Source organism: Eptatretus burgeri, chromosome 7 (genome assembly GCF_056783735.1).
Source record: "Eptatretus burgeri isolate ZD-2024b chromosome 7, Ebu_testis_v1, whole genome shotgun sequence".
Classification (NCBI taxonomy): Eukaryota; Metazoa; Chordata; class Myxini; order Myxiniformes; family Myxinidae; genus Eptatretus; species Eptatretus burgeri.
Window position 1 is genome coordinate 32,439,542 of NC_140967.1, and position 16,817 is coordinate 32,456,358.

Below are 16,817 nucleotides of genomic sequence, written 5' to 3' on the forward strand. Positions count from 1 at the left end.
CAAGTTAAACATCAACCGGTTTACCGCGTTATCGATCGCGTTTCACTAACCAAAGGAAATGGGATTTTTTTTTTTTTTTTACACCAACGATGGACGACTGTAAATGTCAGTGAAGCTCAGAGAGCCGAGTGTTTCGGGTTCGATTCCTGACACGCAGGATCCGACGACAAACTTTCATCTGAGGGACGTTGAGCCTGCTGTCCCATGTTAAATATCTCATGGTATCTCGAAAAGAGAATGCCAATGTGGGCCGGTACCCCGGTCAAATAATTCAAGAGCTGTGCATGGTTCGTGACAACATGATTGAATCTGACACTCTCGTCTATTAATTACGTACTATTGGAATGTACCTTTTAAACCTTTCGATCCCTTGGAACGCTGAGATCCCTTGGAATGCTGAGACCCCTTGGAATGCTGAGACCCCTTGACCCTTTTGAGTTTACACCTTTTAGACCCCTTAGAACTTTGAAGACACTTTAGACCCCATAGACCCTCACTACCATGTTGGAACCTATCTGTTAGACCCCCTTAATACACCATAAACCCCTTTCGGCCCTACACCCCCTTTGTACTCCTTAGACCTGCACCCCCTTTCAACCCCCTGAAGAGCTTAAGACTGCATAGACCCCCTTGACCCTTTCGAACCCTTAGACACCTAATAAGATCTCTTATACCCTTTAAACTCTTCAGACTGCATCGCACCCTTGACCGTTTAAACCATTTTATAACCCTATAGACCCTCACTACTATTGGGACGTACCTTTAGACCCTTTGATCACAATAGACCCTTTAGATTCCTTATGACATCTAAGATCATTTAGGTCCCTTATAACCCTTTAAACCCTTATCAACCCAATACACCCTTTGGACCCCTTTACACCTTTTAGACCCATTTAAACCCCTTTAGATATTTACACCCTTTGGACCCCTTAGCCATTTACACCTTTTAGACCTCTTGAGACCTTTTAAACCCATTTAAACCCCTTTAGATATTTACACCCTTTCGACCCCTTCAGACTTTTACACCCATGAGACCCATTTAACCCTTTTGATTCCTTAGACCTTTATACCCCTTTAGACCGTGTAGACCCTGTTAGACTCTTTAGAAGTTACTATAATGCAGCTGTGCCTGGTGTTGGCTTAACGGTTCAGGTGGCTGGATTAAGAACTCCGTGTTTTGAGTTTGAGCCCCTGTTGTGGCGTTAAAATAACACCAGGTGGGTTGATTCAGCCTGTCATCCATTCTGAGGACGTCAAAATGAGTACTAGTGTTCTGGGATCAGAGTTGCCATTGGAGTATCCTGCGTGAGAGTGGTGACCCATCCAGGATTGCACTCCTCAGCCAATGAAAATGAAACTGTTTCGGAAGCCTCATATGCACCTCATGGTGAGAAAGGCATGGTTATTATTAGTTTATTGTTGCAATGCAGCTGTCATGTGTGTTTGTTTGTATGTAACAGCCGAAATAGCATCCCCTGGTGGTGTGTGTGTGCTCGCCCAGAAGTGGAGGGGAAACTGAACCGAGCATTCATTTGGAAAGATATACAGGGAGTGGACCAAAAAAAAATGGAAACATCAAGGTAAACGAGGGACACCAAGCAACGGCTTCCATGCAGGTGTGGATTATGTGTTAAATAATTAAGTAAATAACATCCCAGCATGCTTAGGATCATGTATAAAAATGCTGCGCATTGCCTAGAATTGTGGTGGGCTTGGCTGCAGAGGGGAATAAAATAAAATAAAATAAAATAAAATAAAATAAAATAAAATAAAACCAAACAAATAAACTCAGTGATGTGTTTTTGCCCCCTTTTGCAGCTTTGTTAGCCTTGTTGTGCTTGTTCTGCTCACATTATTTCCCCCCCTATCTCATCCATTTGTTTACCTTGTACTTTTTGACTTGTTCGTCTTTCCCTTCCTGCTTTTCCCCGGTCTCACCCACTAGGCAGGAAGGTAGTCTTGCGCTTTCCCCTCCTACCACCTCCCCCTTCTCCCCCCTCTCCTAATGTTGTCCCCATCCTCCCCAGGACCCTGGAATGGCGAGCAGGCACCATAACTGTGTCAGGTTCGTGTCTTCCAGAGAAGGAACCGTGCAGACGAGTGGGACATTTGGGTGGACGGTTTTCTTAGACGTACTGGTGTTGGAGGCTGAGGATTTTTTTTATTTCCTCATCTTCTTGGCCCATTGATTTGATATTTGATGTGTCCTTTCAGTCTGCTGAAAGACTTACAGAGTTCTGGGTGCAGTGGACTACTGCTTGGTCAGCTGGTTCTCTGGCTGATTGGGCGGTCGAGGCTCTCTCTGATCATGAGAGGGTCATGACGGTCCGCCTCTACAATGAGTGTGTCTGATCATGATGTCAAGTTTTGGTTGGCACGATACGTGGATGTTAAGAACCCCACCATGGTTTATCCGAAATGGTCTGGGAACATGGACCGGAGCTCGGCAATATGTTGTGGCGGCAATGGGGATTAAAAATGTGGGGGTGACCACTGACCATTTATTTTATTATTTGACCTCTTGATTTTGGGTTTCTCGCTTTTGATTTCTTATTCTTTGATTTTTTCTCCTTCTTCTTGGATAACTTCATGTTCTTTGATTTCTTGCTCGATTCCTTGTTCTTTGATCCTTTTGTTCGATTTGACTACTTGTGTTTTGGTTTATAGTAGATTTTTATTTTTTTCCTAAAAAAGGCTGAGACCATAAACCCCCTTCACTCCTGCAATGCCCCGTCCACAGAGCACGTATGGTTGCCCAATGGTTTGATGAGCATGATACTGTTGCCATCCATATGTCATGGCCTTATCAGTCACCAGATCTGAACCCAATCAAGCATTTATGGGATATTCTGGAATGATGCCTGAGACAGCATTTTCCACCTCCATCAAACAGGTGTGAGTTGATTGACTTTCTCATGGAAGAATGGTGCCTCATCCCTCCTGCAGAAACCCAGACGCTGGTGGACCCTATCCATGGGGCATTCAGGCCGTACTGGTTGCACACGGTGACACAATGCCGAATTAAGTGACTTTACATTGGTGTGTTTCTCATTTGTTTTTTTGTCCACGACCTGAATGTGCACACACCAAAAAAATTAATTTCAAACCAATTAAACAAGAAAAATCAGAGATTGCAGACCCTCCCCAGGACTTGTTTTGTGTTGTGCTTGTGTAGTTTTGTGTACTGGTGTGTGACGTAATTAATAAGAGACACAACTGGAACTGCCACTTTATAACTGCTGGCAGTGATGATGGGGTACCAAGATGTTCCCCTTTGATGCAACCTCACTTTGATAGGACACCTGACCCTGACCCATGGTGTTCATTATTATTCAATTGAATCTAGAATGGGAGAAAGACATTAAATTCAAATCAAATGGAAGACCAAATGTGTACGGTCCTGATTTGGAGTCATCAGAGGGAACCCAAATAAGAAAAAAAGCAAAGATGAAGTTATCAGGAGGAACCTGGATAGGATTCACATTTCAGCTGCTCCTCCTCTACCCTCAAACCCATCCCGGCACAACCAAGTGAGCCTTATTAAAAAGAAGAAAAAGAAAAAAGAACCCAAGTCAAAAAAAAATATATTTCTGGCTGCCAGATCATGTGTCTGATCAGGTTGAAATTTAAAACAAATATTCCCCATCACCACTCGATCATAATTGTGAAGTTTCACACCAACTGATGAAGCGATTCAAGAGAAATAATAATTAAAGATTTTCGCTCAATCCAATATGGCTGCCAGAGCATGTGACATCAATTATTATTCGTGAAAACACTGGTATCCCCAAGGCTTGTGGAACATTTGTGTGAAGTTTTCCCTTTATCGGTCCAGCCATCCTGGAGAAGAAGATGTTTATAGGTTTTATGGTAAATCGAATTTGGCTGCCAAACCATGTGACCTATGACGTCATAATTAACCATAAAACACCTCAAAAATAATTGGTGGCTGAATTCAATGACCACATATGCAACAACTCTTCAACATTTGAAGTCAATTGGATGAAAATTGACAATTTTAAATATTCGGCCTATGTTGACCATTTGGCCTATATTGACCTCAAAAAATAATTGGCTGGTTACATTCATTGACCTGATAGGCAAATCCTCTTCAAATTTCAAGCCAATCAGCTGAAAAATGAGGATTTTAGAAATCTCACCTAAGTTGTTGACCTTTTGACCTCAAAAACAACAAGCTTCTTCCTTATGACAAACTTTACCACGTGGTGAAGTTTTGTGAAGATCGGTTTTAAATTGTGACTTGTAGGAGACAGACAGACAGACAGACAGACAGACAGAATAACAAAATCCTCGATTTTGCAAGTAACAAATGAAAATCGCTCACAGAATGACAACTTGGCGAAAAGGAACGACATTCGGAAAGAGCACAAACCTCCGCCAGGCTGAACAGTTGAAATTTTGTATCCCGCCGATAGGTCGGATCTGAATCCGGACCTTAACCAAAATCGAATCGGCTTGTTCTCGTCACCTTACTAACTCCTCCACCTCGTTTTGTCATAACTCGTCCACAACATTTTGAGATATTATGATACATATAACTTTTGGCCCCTTCTCTCTCAATGATGAAGAATCACTTGATAAATTCTCGAATCCAAATCCAGATTCAGATCTTCAAAATTTAAACAATTAGTCCTTTTCACACACCCAACCTGTGCAACAAAGTTTCTGTGGACTCCATCTGCAACCTTTTGAGATATTGTGCTGTTTATCAATTTTGGCCATATTTCTCAATGGTGAAGAATCCCTTGAAAAAAATCTCGGATCCAGATCTTCATCAAAAAAATCCCATCGGTTATTCCTCGTCACACCCAACATGTCCACCAAGTTTAATCCAAATCCATCCACAACTTTTGGAGATATCATGCAATATCGTTTGTAGCCCCATCTCTCAATTGTTGAGAATCATTTAAAAAATAAATAATTCTCGTATCCGGATCTGGATTTGGATATTCACCAAAATTGAATCAATTCTTCCTTGTGGTACGCCCAACCTGTCCACCAAGTTTCGTGTGAATCCATCCCGAACTTCTTGAGTTATCGTGCTATATATCGTATTTGGCTCTATCTCTCAACGGTGAAGAATCACTAAAAAAATTCTCAGATCCGGATCTGGATTCGGATAGTCACCAAAAGTTAGCGTTGCCGTCCTTGGCCAATCACCTACAAACAAAAATATTTTCAAAATAATTGCTTGAAAACTGTGGCCAAAAATCGTGTGACAAACAGACAAACAGACAGACATACTTGACTAAAAATTTTTTTTTCACCAACCAACAAACACCCAAATGCAAGATCCTCTCCTTCGGCGAGGGTAATAATCACAGAACATGGTTATATGAGCTATTTGGGAAGAACAGAACTTATGTGCCCACCTTGGATGGCACTTCACGTCATCATTATTATGCACCAGGCTCGATAAAGTTTGTAGTTTCTGTTGAAGGAGTTTTTTGGTTCAAGGTATAATCATCATGGAGGGGTCGGCACTCCGAGGCAGACGAGTTGGGATTTGTTCATACTGCACACCTACTCCTCGTGAAAGACACCATGGGATCTTTAACGTTCAGCAACTCATGCCGGAAGACGGGATGGCCAGTTCAATGTCCATCCGAGGGACGGCACACACATTGATGAATCACCCTGCCAGGATGACACCAGGAAACACCAGGATGACACCAGGAAACACCAGGATGACACCAGGAAACACCAGGATGACACCAGGAAACACCAGGATGACACCAGGAAACACCAGAATACACCAGGATGAGAGTTTGTAGCTTGGCCAGGATTCAAACCCAGGCCAGACAACTTAGAGGTGAGTGCGCACACATTTAACTCACCCTGCCAGCTCTTATACAAATGCTTAGTTTTTTTTTTTTTTTAAAGTCCAGTTCAAATTCGACCAACCATGTTAAAAAGTTTTTTGTTTTTTTTAAAGGCTGATACACTGATGAATCAACCAACCACCGTCTATGTTCGACAATTCAAGTTGTGATCTGACAACACACAAGGGCAAGAGATCCCAGTTGAAAGGACAGCTCCCTGGACCACTCACCACAAAGGGTTTTACTTGAGTTTGCAAATATGGTTCTGTTTTACAAAATGTAACCCCCCCCCAATTCCCCTACTGGTAGTATTTTAGGCTTTGTGGGGACATTGGGGGGAGGGGAGATTGAGTAGAGGGTTGGGGAGATTGAGTAGAGGGTTGGGGAGATTGAGTAGAGGGTTGGGGAGATTGAGTAGAGGGTTGGGGAGATTGAGTAGAGGGTTGGGGAGATCGAGTAGAGGGTTGGGGAGATTGAGTAGGGCGTTGGGGAGATTGAGTAGGGCGTTGGGGAGATTGAGTAGAGGGTTGGGGAGATTGAGTAGAGGGTTGGGGAGATTGAGTAGGGCGTTGGGGAGATTGAGTAGGGCGTTGGGGAGATTGAGTAGAGGGTTGGGGAGATTGAGTAGGGCGTTGGGGAGATTGAGTAGGGCGTTGGGGAGATTGAGTAGAGCGTTGGGGAGATTGAGTAGAGGGTTGGGGAGATTGAGTAGGGCGTTGGGGAGATTGAGTAGGGCGTTGGGGAGATTGAGTAGGGCGTTGGGGAGATTGAGTAGGGCGTTGGGGAGATTGAGTAGGGCGTTGGGGAGATCGAGTAGGGCGTTGGGGAGATCGAGTAGGGCGTTGGGGAGATCGAGTAGGGCGTTGGGGAGATCGAGTAGAGCGTTGGGGAGATCGAGTAGAGCGTTGGGGAGATCGAGTAGAGCGTTGGGGAGATCGAGTAGAGCGTTGGGGAGATCGAGTAGAGGGTTGGGGAGATCGAGTAGAGGGTTGGGGAGATCGAGTAGAGGGTTGGGGAGATCGAGTAGAGGGTTGGGGAGATCGAGTGGAGCGTTGGGGAGATTGAGTAGGGCGTTGGGGAGATTGAGTAGAGCGTTGGGGAGATTGAGTAGAGGGTTGGGGAGATTGAGTAGAGCGTTGGGGAGATTGAGTAGAGCGTTGGGGAGATCGAGTAGAGCGTTGGGGAGATCGAGTAGAGGGTTGGGGAGATCGAGTAGAGGGTTGGGGAGATCGAGTAGAGCGTTGGGGAGATTGAGTAGAGCGTTGGGGAGATTGAGTAGAGCGTTGGGGAGATTGAGTAGAGCGTTGGGGAGATTGAGTAGAGCGTTGGGGAGATTGAGTAGAGCGTTGGGGAGATTGAGTAGAGCGTTGGGGAGATTGAGTAGAGGGTTGGGGAGATTGAGTAGAGCGTTGGGGAGATTGAGTAGAGCGTTGGGGAGATAGAGTGGAGGGTTGGGGAGATTGAGTAGAGCGTTGGGGAGATTGAGTAGAGCGTTGGGGAGATAGAGTGGAGGGTTGGGGAGATGCCAACTTGCTGGCATTTTCAGAACCGCCTGTTGACTTTCTTCGTCACTGTTCTTTTCGTCACTGTTCTTTTCGTCACTGTTCTTTTCGTCACTGTGACGACCTTTGTGTTGCCCGTGTCCGAGGTGGTTCATAACTGGTTGTGTCATTTTATGGTTTATTTCTAACATTCCAAACTTGAAGCAAGTTAACATTGGAATAAGAACAAGATATATCTGACAATAAAGTTCATAGTCGTTAAAAACTAAAGTGTGGACACTTTTACAAGCAGTGGCTCAAGATTACAACAAACCAAACATGTTACATCCATTTGTGTGGAATCAATGGATTTCATTCAAAATCTGAACACCATAAGGAATTGTGCTATTCTTACACCTGCTTGTTCTCCAGAAGATCTGGGAGATTTTGAGTGAATTTCAAAGAGCATATCATGTGTCTCATCATCTATATATAAAGGAGCAAGTTGATGTGATTATGTATGTTCCTATGTATGTATGTGTATGTGCAGTGCCTCGAGAAAGTCTACACCTTCTTTCAAAATTTTCACCTTTTGTTACCTTATAGCCTGGAATTAAATTGTATAAAATCAGACATTTTCCACTTTATTCACACATCGTAACCCATAACTTTCCAAGTGAAAAACAAATTATACCAGTTTCAGAAAATTAATTAAAAATACAAAACTAGAATATCTTGGTTAAATAAGTGTCCACTCCCCCTGAGTTAATACTTTGTGGAAGCACCTTTGACAGCAATTACAGCTGTGAGTCTATTTAAAGAGGCTTCTATCAACTTTACAGACACACCTTGTGTGCGTAGACACACCTTGATTGGGCAATATTTGCCAATTCTTCTGTTGAATACTGTTTAAGCTCAGTCAAGTTGCATGGGGAGTGTTGATGGATAGCAATGTCCAAGTCATGCCACAGATTTTCGATTGGATTTAGGTCGGGGCTCTCACTGGGCCACTCAAGGACATTTATCTTTTTTGTTCTGAGCCACTGCAGTGTAGCTTTGGCTGTGTGCTTTGGGTCGTTACTATACTAAAAGGTGAACTTCCGTCCCAATTTCAGATTTCTTGCAGAGGGCAGCAGGTTTTCCTCTTAGATTTCTCTGTATTTTGCTCGATCTATTTTCCCTTCTATCCTGACAAGTCCCCGAGTCCCTGCTGATGAGAAGCATCCCCATAACATGATGCTGCCACCACCATGCTTCACAGTAAGGACGGTGTTCTTTAGGTGATGTGCTGTGTTGGGTTTACACCAAACATAACACTTTGCATTTAGACCAAAAAGTTCCATCTTGGTTTCGTTAGACCACAACATTTTTTGCCACATGGCTTCAGAATATTCAGAGTGGATTTTTTTGCATACCTAAAAAGGGACTCAAGGTGGGTATTTTTGAATAATGGCTTCCTTCTTGCCACCCTACCGTGAAGGCCAGACTTGTGGAGTGCTTGGGATATTGTTGTCACATCCACACAGCGACTCATCTTTGTCATAAAGGCATGTAGCTCTTTCAAAGTTGCCATTACCCTCTTGGTGGCCTCCCTGATTTGTCTCTCTTTGCTTTGTCATCCAGTTTGGAGGGACGGCCTGATCTAGGCGGGGTCTTGGTGGTACCATATGCCTTCCACTTCTAAAGGATTGTCTTGACTGTGCTCCAAGGAATATTCAAGGCCTTTTAAGTATTTATATCCCCATTCCCTGATCTGTGCCTTTCCACAACTTTATCCTATTTTGAGAGCTCCTTGGTTTTCATGGTTGAGTCTTTGCTGCGAAATGCACTACCAGCAGAGGAAAACTACAGGAACACCTGATTTTATTCTGAAATGATCAGAATCACGACAATTTAACACAGGTGGAGGCAAATTAACTTGATGTGTGATTTTGAAGGTGATTGGTTACACCTGAGCTAATTTACAATTGCTATTATAAGGGGGGTGGACACTTATCCAACCAACGTAATGTAGTTTTGTATTTTAAATTAATTTTCTGAAATTTGTAGAATTTGTTTTTCACTTGGAAGTTGTGGGTTACGATGTGTAAATGAAGGTGGAAAAGTCTGATTTAATACAATTTAATTCCAGGCAATAAGGCAACGAAAGGTGAAAATTTTGAAAGGGGGTGTGAACTTTCTCTCGGCACTGTATATCCGCTCTTCACCCATTGGTTAGACAGCTGACCTGACATCACCCACAATGTCACAATTGTAACCTGAAATACTTACCTAAAGTACTCAGAGGCCCCAAAAGACCTCCCCCCCCCTTATCGAGGACTCGACACAAATGACCTCTTCTTCTTCTTCTTTCGGCTGTTCCCGTGAGGGGTCGCCACAGCGGATCATCCGTATGATCCGCATAGTGATTTGGCACATGTTTTACGCCGGATGCCCTTCCTGACGCAACCCTCGTCGTCTCTTACGACACAGGGATATGGTACACCTATTTTAACCAGGGTATACACCGGCCCAGTATACTGGTACTCATTTCGCCGACCTCAGAAGGATGACAGGCTGAGTCAACCCCCTGGTGTATTAATTCAGTGGCCCAACGGGGCTTGAACTCAGGACCTCTTGGATCCCAAGCCTGCTGCCCTAACCACTGCGCCAACACCAGGATATACGACACAAATGACCCTGAGGGCCTAAATGACCCCAAGGACCCAAAATACTCCAAAAACTGCAAAGACCCAAAATAGACAGATGTTCCAAAAGACCCAGAAGACCTAAAACACCCAGAAGAAGCAAAAGACCCTGGAGACCCTTAAATATGCAAAAGACCCTCTGCTGATGACTCCACCCTCTTCCGTATCATCTCTCATCCCTCAGATCGGCAATCAGTAGCTTCTTCAATCTCTGCAGACCTGGATAAAATCACAACCTGGTCACGAATCACTGATCACCTTCACTCTTTCATTCCTCTTTTTCCCTGCCTTTGGAATAACCTCCCACACTCACTTCAATCCCATTCTTCCCTCCAGGTCTTCAAAACAGCCATTCACCACCAAACCTCGATCTTTTCTACCCCCATTAATCCACCCCAAACCCACCTCCTTCAAATTCCCTGCTTTCCTTCCTGAAAGTCCCTGTGGTATCCATCTTGTATACCCCGTGTTCCCCGCCCCATCCCTCTCCCTTCCACAGATCTCCTGGTGTCTCTGTGTTCCCCACTGTATATTCCTTCCCTCTCCCGCCCCTATTCTCTCCTGCCCCCCTTGTTATGTGTTGTGTGTTATCTCTCATACGAGCCTCGACAATGTATACAAACAAACAGGTGTGGTTTGCTGATTTTTCCTCCAAAGATCCCAAACACACAAAATAACTCGGGGCCCCAAAAGACCCAAGGGATCCAAAAGATGTGAGGACACAGAAAGACCATGATGACCCAAAATACTGAAAGAATCCCAAACTACTTAGATGACCCAAAACACCTAATGGGACCATCTTGGACCCATGGAAATTCTGCATTCGGTAAAATATGACTTCAGGTCCCTAACCCCCCCACATACACACAATCCCAAGTCCTCAACCCCCTCCAAACTCTGTCCTCATCCTCTCTCTGCCCCCCCCCCCCCACAACCACCCATAAACTCTGTGCTCTCATCCACTTTCTTCAAATCCTCGAACCCCTTCCCATCCCAATATCCTCAACTTCCCCACCTCAAAAGCATCAAACTCTTCAATCCCAACTCTGTCCCCTTTCTGCCCTCCCTTCCCCAAGCCAACTCTGTCATCCCATCCCCCTTTCTTCTTCAAGTCCTCAACTGCCCCAAACCCCAAGCACTCAATTCCCCTTTCAACCCCAAGTCTTCAATCCCCCCCCCCACTTACCAACGTCTCAATCTTCCTCTTTCAACTCCATGCACCCTCACCCCAACTCCCTGTCCTCCCCTCTCCATTTCTTCCTATTCTTAACAACATTACTCAAATATACACAGGGAATTTTGGTGCATGAGAAGGCCATTCAGCCTATCATGCATGCGTTGTTCCTGTTCCCGTTTGTTAAGAAGAATGTTAAAAGTAAATAAAGATGGAACGTTAAATTCACAATCACTTGCCCATTTCTTCCCTTATCCTTACTATACATCACGGACCGGTGTTTGTGTGTTTGTTTATCGCGCTACTCCTACAGTTGTGGGCCGATTACATACAGACTTGCTACATAGAATCAGCATGACCCCAATTAATGTATATAGGGGTGTTTTTCTTTGCCTGTGGTTTTGGGGGAATGTGGATGCAAATTCTCCATGGAAATCCATCCATTGGGACCAGACGCTGTGCAGAGCGTTGGTGCAGCCTCAGCAGTCTCCTTGGCTATTGGGTGCAATCCTGGACGGGTCGCCAGCAAGCGGGCACTCATTTTGCCGACCTTGGAAGGATGACAGGCAGAGTCAACCCCACCTGGTATTAATTCAACAGCCGAGTGGGATTTTAACTCAGGATCCTAGGATCCCAAAGCCCACCACCCTAACCATTAAGCCAACACCAGGCATACCATGTAAATGTGTATTGTGTAGTGCCACCTCCAGGTGGGCGAGGGTATTACAAGGCTCCACCATTTACAGTGCAGTATTCCTGTCCCCACGTTTTCCAGTTCAGTGAGGTTTTTTGAATTATAAGCAGTAGGTGTGTTTTTGTTTCATGCACATAACTTCATGGGATATTATTTTTTTTTTGCCTACACAAAGCTGTCAGTTGCCAGTACACCGCCCACATAAAGGTATGCATCAGAAGAAGATGTCACATGCTTGGAACAAGATTGCCAACAGGGTGGGTAGTTGAGTAGTACCCAGAATTAGGTCAGGTTCAGGTTCGATCTGTGACCTGCTACAGGTACCATGTAAACCTGTACTAACCTGTTCCATGGTCGGGTTGTCGGCGACTAAACCGTCTCCCCCACCAGGTTTTCTGGTGAGGAGGGTGTTTGGATATGGACACCCAGCAGGATTAAAAACAAAATCTGTCAAAGGGTGGAGGAGCTCCTTGTGAGCCAACGGCCATCCATATCTAGTGCCCAACTGTGTCTGCGGACGTCCTCCTGCAGTTGGGTTACTTCTTATTAGGAGGTTGGTGGCAGGATTTGCACTCCGGCCACCGTAAAACGCTTCATTCCGCAAAACGCAAAAACGCAAAAAAAATCTGAAAACCCACTCCGTGGGAGTACCTCCTGTGCAGCTTCCCTTCGCAGGGAAGCTCACCGGATGACGGGATTGGGGCAAAGCTTTCGGGACCCCCAATCTTTGATGATAGGAAGGAAACCACGGGGTAACATCCCTGGGTCAGATTGCGGGAGAGTGTGTCGGAGTGGTGCTGAGGTGTCGTCCACCAGACGGCGGTCTCCTTGGGTTAACCTGAGGCGGTCCCTTCGGGTGGGTGCCTGGAATGTCCTATCCCTAAGAGAGGATGATCACCTGTTTCTGTTATCATCTGAGCTCAAGCGTTTGGACATCAGGACTGCAGCTCTCTCTTAGGTTCGGAGACCGGATTGCGGCGAGATAATGGTGGGTGGTTACACCGACTATTGGTCTGGTCACTCTGATGGTTACCATACCCAAGGAGTTGCTGTAGCTGTGTCCAATAAGCTGACCCCAATGATAATTGAGGTAACACCGGTCAACGAGCGTATTATGAGATTAAGGATTCGTCACTCCTTAGGTGTCATTTCCCTGGTCTCTGTTTATGCTCCGACTGAGGCGAGTGATCTCACCGTGAAGGATGCATTCTACGCCACGCTCGAGTCTGTGGTTGATCAGTGCCCCAGACGAGATACACTTCTAGTCTTGGGGGATTTCAATGCATCGACTGGAACTGATAGGGACGGTTATGAGGTGTGTGTTGGTCCCCATGGGTCAGGAACTATGAACCAGAATGGCACTAAGTTCCTTGACTTTGCAAGAAGTCATGGACTTAGGGTGGCTGGTTCATGGTTTCAGCACCCACAAGCTCATCGCTGGACTTGGTATTCCAACGCTGGCGGTGTGGCAAAGGAGATTGACCATGTCCTCATTGACGGTCTTTGGAGGATGATCCAGAACTGCAGGGTCTACCGGAGTGCTCAGGTCCTCAATACTGACCACAGGCTTGTTGTAGCAACTCTAAAGCTGCACCTTAAATCCTGGAGAATGGTACCATCCCAGCCTTGGCTGGATGTTGGCAAGCTCAGGGATGAGAGAGTAGCTGAGGAGTTTGCGAACAGGCTGAGTGGATACTTGGGGGGTCTGGGTGCTTTGGGGGGTCCTGAAGAGTTGTGGAGTGCCTTCAAGACCACCGTCCTGGATGTTGCCGGTGGATGTCTTGGAACTCACCGCAGGGCAAAGAAGAATTGTGTCTCTCAAGGGACACTGGATACCATTGACCAGAGTCGCAGGGCCAGGCTGAATGGCAGAGCTGAGCTGTTCAGGGAGCTGAGGCATAAAACTGTAGTGCACTGAGGGTGGACAAGGAGGCCTATGTGCGAGGAATCGGTGAGGGGGTAGAGCATCACCTGTGGACAGGTGATTCTCGTCCCACTTGCAGGGGGATTCGCGCATTGCGTTCATCCAAGCCCATCCCTCGGAGCACTGCAGTTCGAGCAGAGAGTGGTAGGCTCTTGACAGAGGAGTCTGAAGTGAAGGCCCGCTGGGCCGGTTACCAGGCTGATCCCCCAGCTGTCGAGTTGGACGTCAAGGGTGTTACAATCCCTGTTGCTGACCCTCGAATCAACTGTGGTCCACCTTCGCTTGTGGAAACACGGGTTGCGGTGAACCAGTTGAAACGGGGTAAAGCTCCAGGGATCTGTGGCATCCATGCTGAACTTCTCAAGGCTGGTGGAAATGCTGCACTCGTGTCGTTGCATGCAGTTTTGTGCTCTGCCTGGAACACAGGCATCATCCCAAATGACTGGAAGAGGGGCCTTGTTGTCCCTCTCTGGAAAGGGAAGGGTGATCGCCAAGACTGCAACAACTACCGAGGGGTGACGCTGCTCTCAGTGCCAGGCAAGGTCTTTGCTCGGATAATTCTTGATAGGGTTCGCCACCATCTGCTTGAGCACCAGCGTCCAGAGCAGTCAGGCTTTACACCAAAGAGGTCAACGATTGACCGTATCCTTGCCCTTCGTGTCCTCACCGAACACAGACGAGAGTTTTGGCAGGGGCTGCTTGCAGCCGATGTTGATCTCTGTAAAGCGTTCAATTCAGTGAATCGGGATGTCCTCTGGAGGATTCTTGGTCTTCGTGGGGTGCCACCAAAACTGATCGATCTGATGTCTGAACTCTACTCTGGTACTGAGAGTGCTGTGAAGTGTGGTGGTACCATCTCTGACTTATTTCCAGTTGTTACTGGAGTTCGTCAGGGGTGTGTACTGGCCCCCACACTTTTCAGCACTTGTATGGACTGGATTTTAGGGAGGATGTCAGAGAGATCAAGCTGCGGTGCATCGTTTGGGAATGTCAAGATCTCGGACCTTGATTTTGCAGACGATGCAGTCATCTTTGCGGAGACTTTAGACATCCTTTTGGGGGCCCTCGAGGTGCTGAAAGAGGAGTCGGAGCCGCTGGGATTACGGGTTTCTTGGGTCAAAACTAAGATCCAGGCTTTCGGTGACATCTTGGATGCTGCTGTCCTGTCTGTGTCTGTTTGTGGTGAGGATGTTGAGGATGTGGAGAGATTCACTTACCTTGGCAGTGATATTCATGTCTCTGCTGGCTGTGAGTCAGAGGTCAATAGATGTCTGGGTCGGGCCTGGGGAGTCATGGATTTACTGGATCATGGGTGTGGCACTGCCGGTACCTGTGCGGGAGGACGAAAGTCCGAGTCTTCCGGTCCTTGGTACTTCCAAGTCTTGCTCTATGGATGCGAGACTTGGACTCTGACCAAGGATCTGAGACGGAGACTTAATTCCTTTGGTACCAGGTCTCTTCGGAGAATCCTTGGCTATCGCTGGTCGGATTTTGTGTCCAACGAGCGGTTGCTGAGAGAGACTCGGATGAGATTTGTTACCTGCATAGTCCGTGAGCGTCAGTTGCGCTGTATGGACATGTGGTTCGTTTTCCTGACGCTGATCCTGCTCACCAGATTCTCTCAGCGAGGGAGTCTCATGAGTGGAGGAGGCCAGTGGGTGACCACGTGCCTCATGGTTGCAGCAGGTTGACCATCATCTCAAGGAGATGGGGATGGGCCTGGCATCTGCCTGGGGGATGGCCAGACGGAGGCCCCTGGAGTACCGGCGGAAAGTGGACGCAGCGACGCGCTGTTCTGGCACATGCTCCCATACCTGACCTGAGTATTAGGCAAGCACTTTTTGCCCTCGTTTTTTTACAATGTTTTTTTTATTTCTGGCAAATTTCTAGTCTGCGTTGCTTCAGACTTTGTACCCTGCAGACATAGTGGGCCTGATCATCATGGTGATATGAGAGATCCAAGATGATTCTTCGGTCTCTCTTCTGAATTCTCTCCAACTCATTTATCTGAGATTCAGGCTGGCATTCCAGACCGGTGGAGCATTCTCTCGGAGAGATCTCACACGTCCTTCAGAAACGATCATCAAATAATATGTAAGTTCCATTTCAAATCCGATGAAATAGTAACCCCTAAAATTTGACCTGTTGAGCTTCCTCAAGTGGTACTGCAAATAGCACATTGCTCAATGGAATATCTGGGAACGTCATTTGAGTAAATCACTTGCATGATTTACTGTATTGCAAGTCACTGTTCGTGGGACGTGACAATACTCTGAAAATGCAAAACCAAAAGGATCAAAATACCTTCAAAATAGGTTGTTGTCATAGTGTGACTTTGGCAGGACACGTTCTTGAGCAAGCTAATACACAATTCCTGGGAACATACAGTGGGATGCCTTCAACCTGGCGTCGTGATTAGCAGGGCTAGAGGGTTAGGGGTTAAACATAGTGGCCTGCCAGTGTCACCCACAAACAGTTGGGTTCTGTATAATAAACACAATTCCTGGTAACATACAGTGGGATGCCTTCAACCTGGCGTCGTGATTAGCAGGGCTGGAGGTTTAGGGGTAAAACATAGTGGGCTGCCAGTGCCACCCACAAACAGTTGGGTTCTGTATAATAAAAGTTCATGGAGGTGAAGGTAAATACCAACATCGATATAATAAAGTATTTCAAAGCTATGTTTGTCTTGGATTATTTGGGGAACACCCAATCAATGAACAAACCTTGAAGATAAAAAAGATCACACGCATGCACACACGGATGTGACGTCACAGTTATAAAGTTATGACGACCTTTGTGTTTCCTGTGTTCTTGGCATTCATGTCTAACTCGTGGTTATTCGTTGCTCAATGGAAATATCTGGGAAGGTCATGAATACCCTCAATTACATGAACAATGGTGGGAGGGGGGGGGAAGTTTGGGGGAGGAGGAGGAGAAAAGTAATCAGGTGCATGCAAGTTTGGAAAGATATATTCGTCTCCTTCCCCACACAGAGAATCCAAACAAAGCAC

At 46.1% G+C, this 16,817-nt stretch overlaps 1 long non-coding RNA gene across 1 annotated transcript; it reads left to right on the forward strand.

Moving 5' to 3' along the window:
* Nucleotides 1–96: 96 nt before the first annotated feature.
* On the forward strand, nucleotides 97–3,137 carry LOC147022972 (uncharacterized). The gene is made up of 3 exons (XR_015059971.1): nucleotides 97–1,387; nucleotides 1,502–1,616; nucleotides 2,028–3,137. It is a non-coding gene; the product is annotated as an uncharacterized LOC147022972 (long non-coding RNA).
* Nucleotides 3,138–16,817: the final 13,680 nt, after the last annotated feature.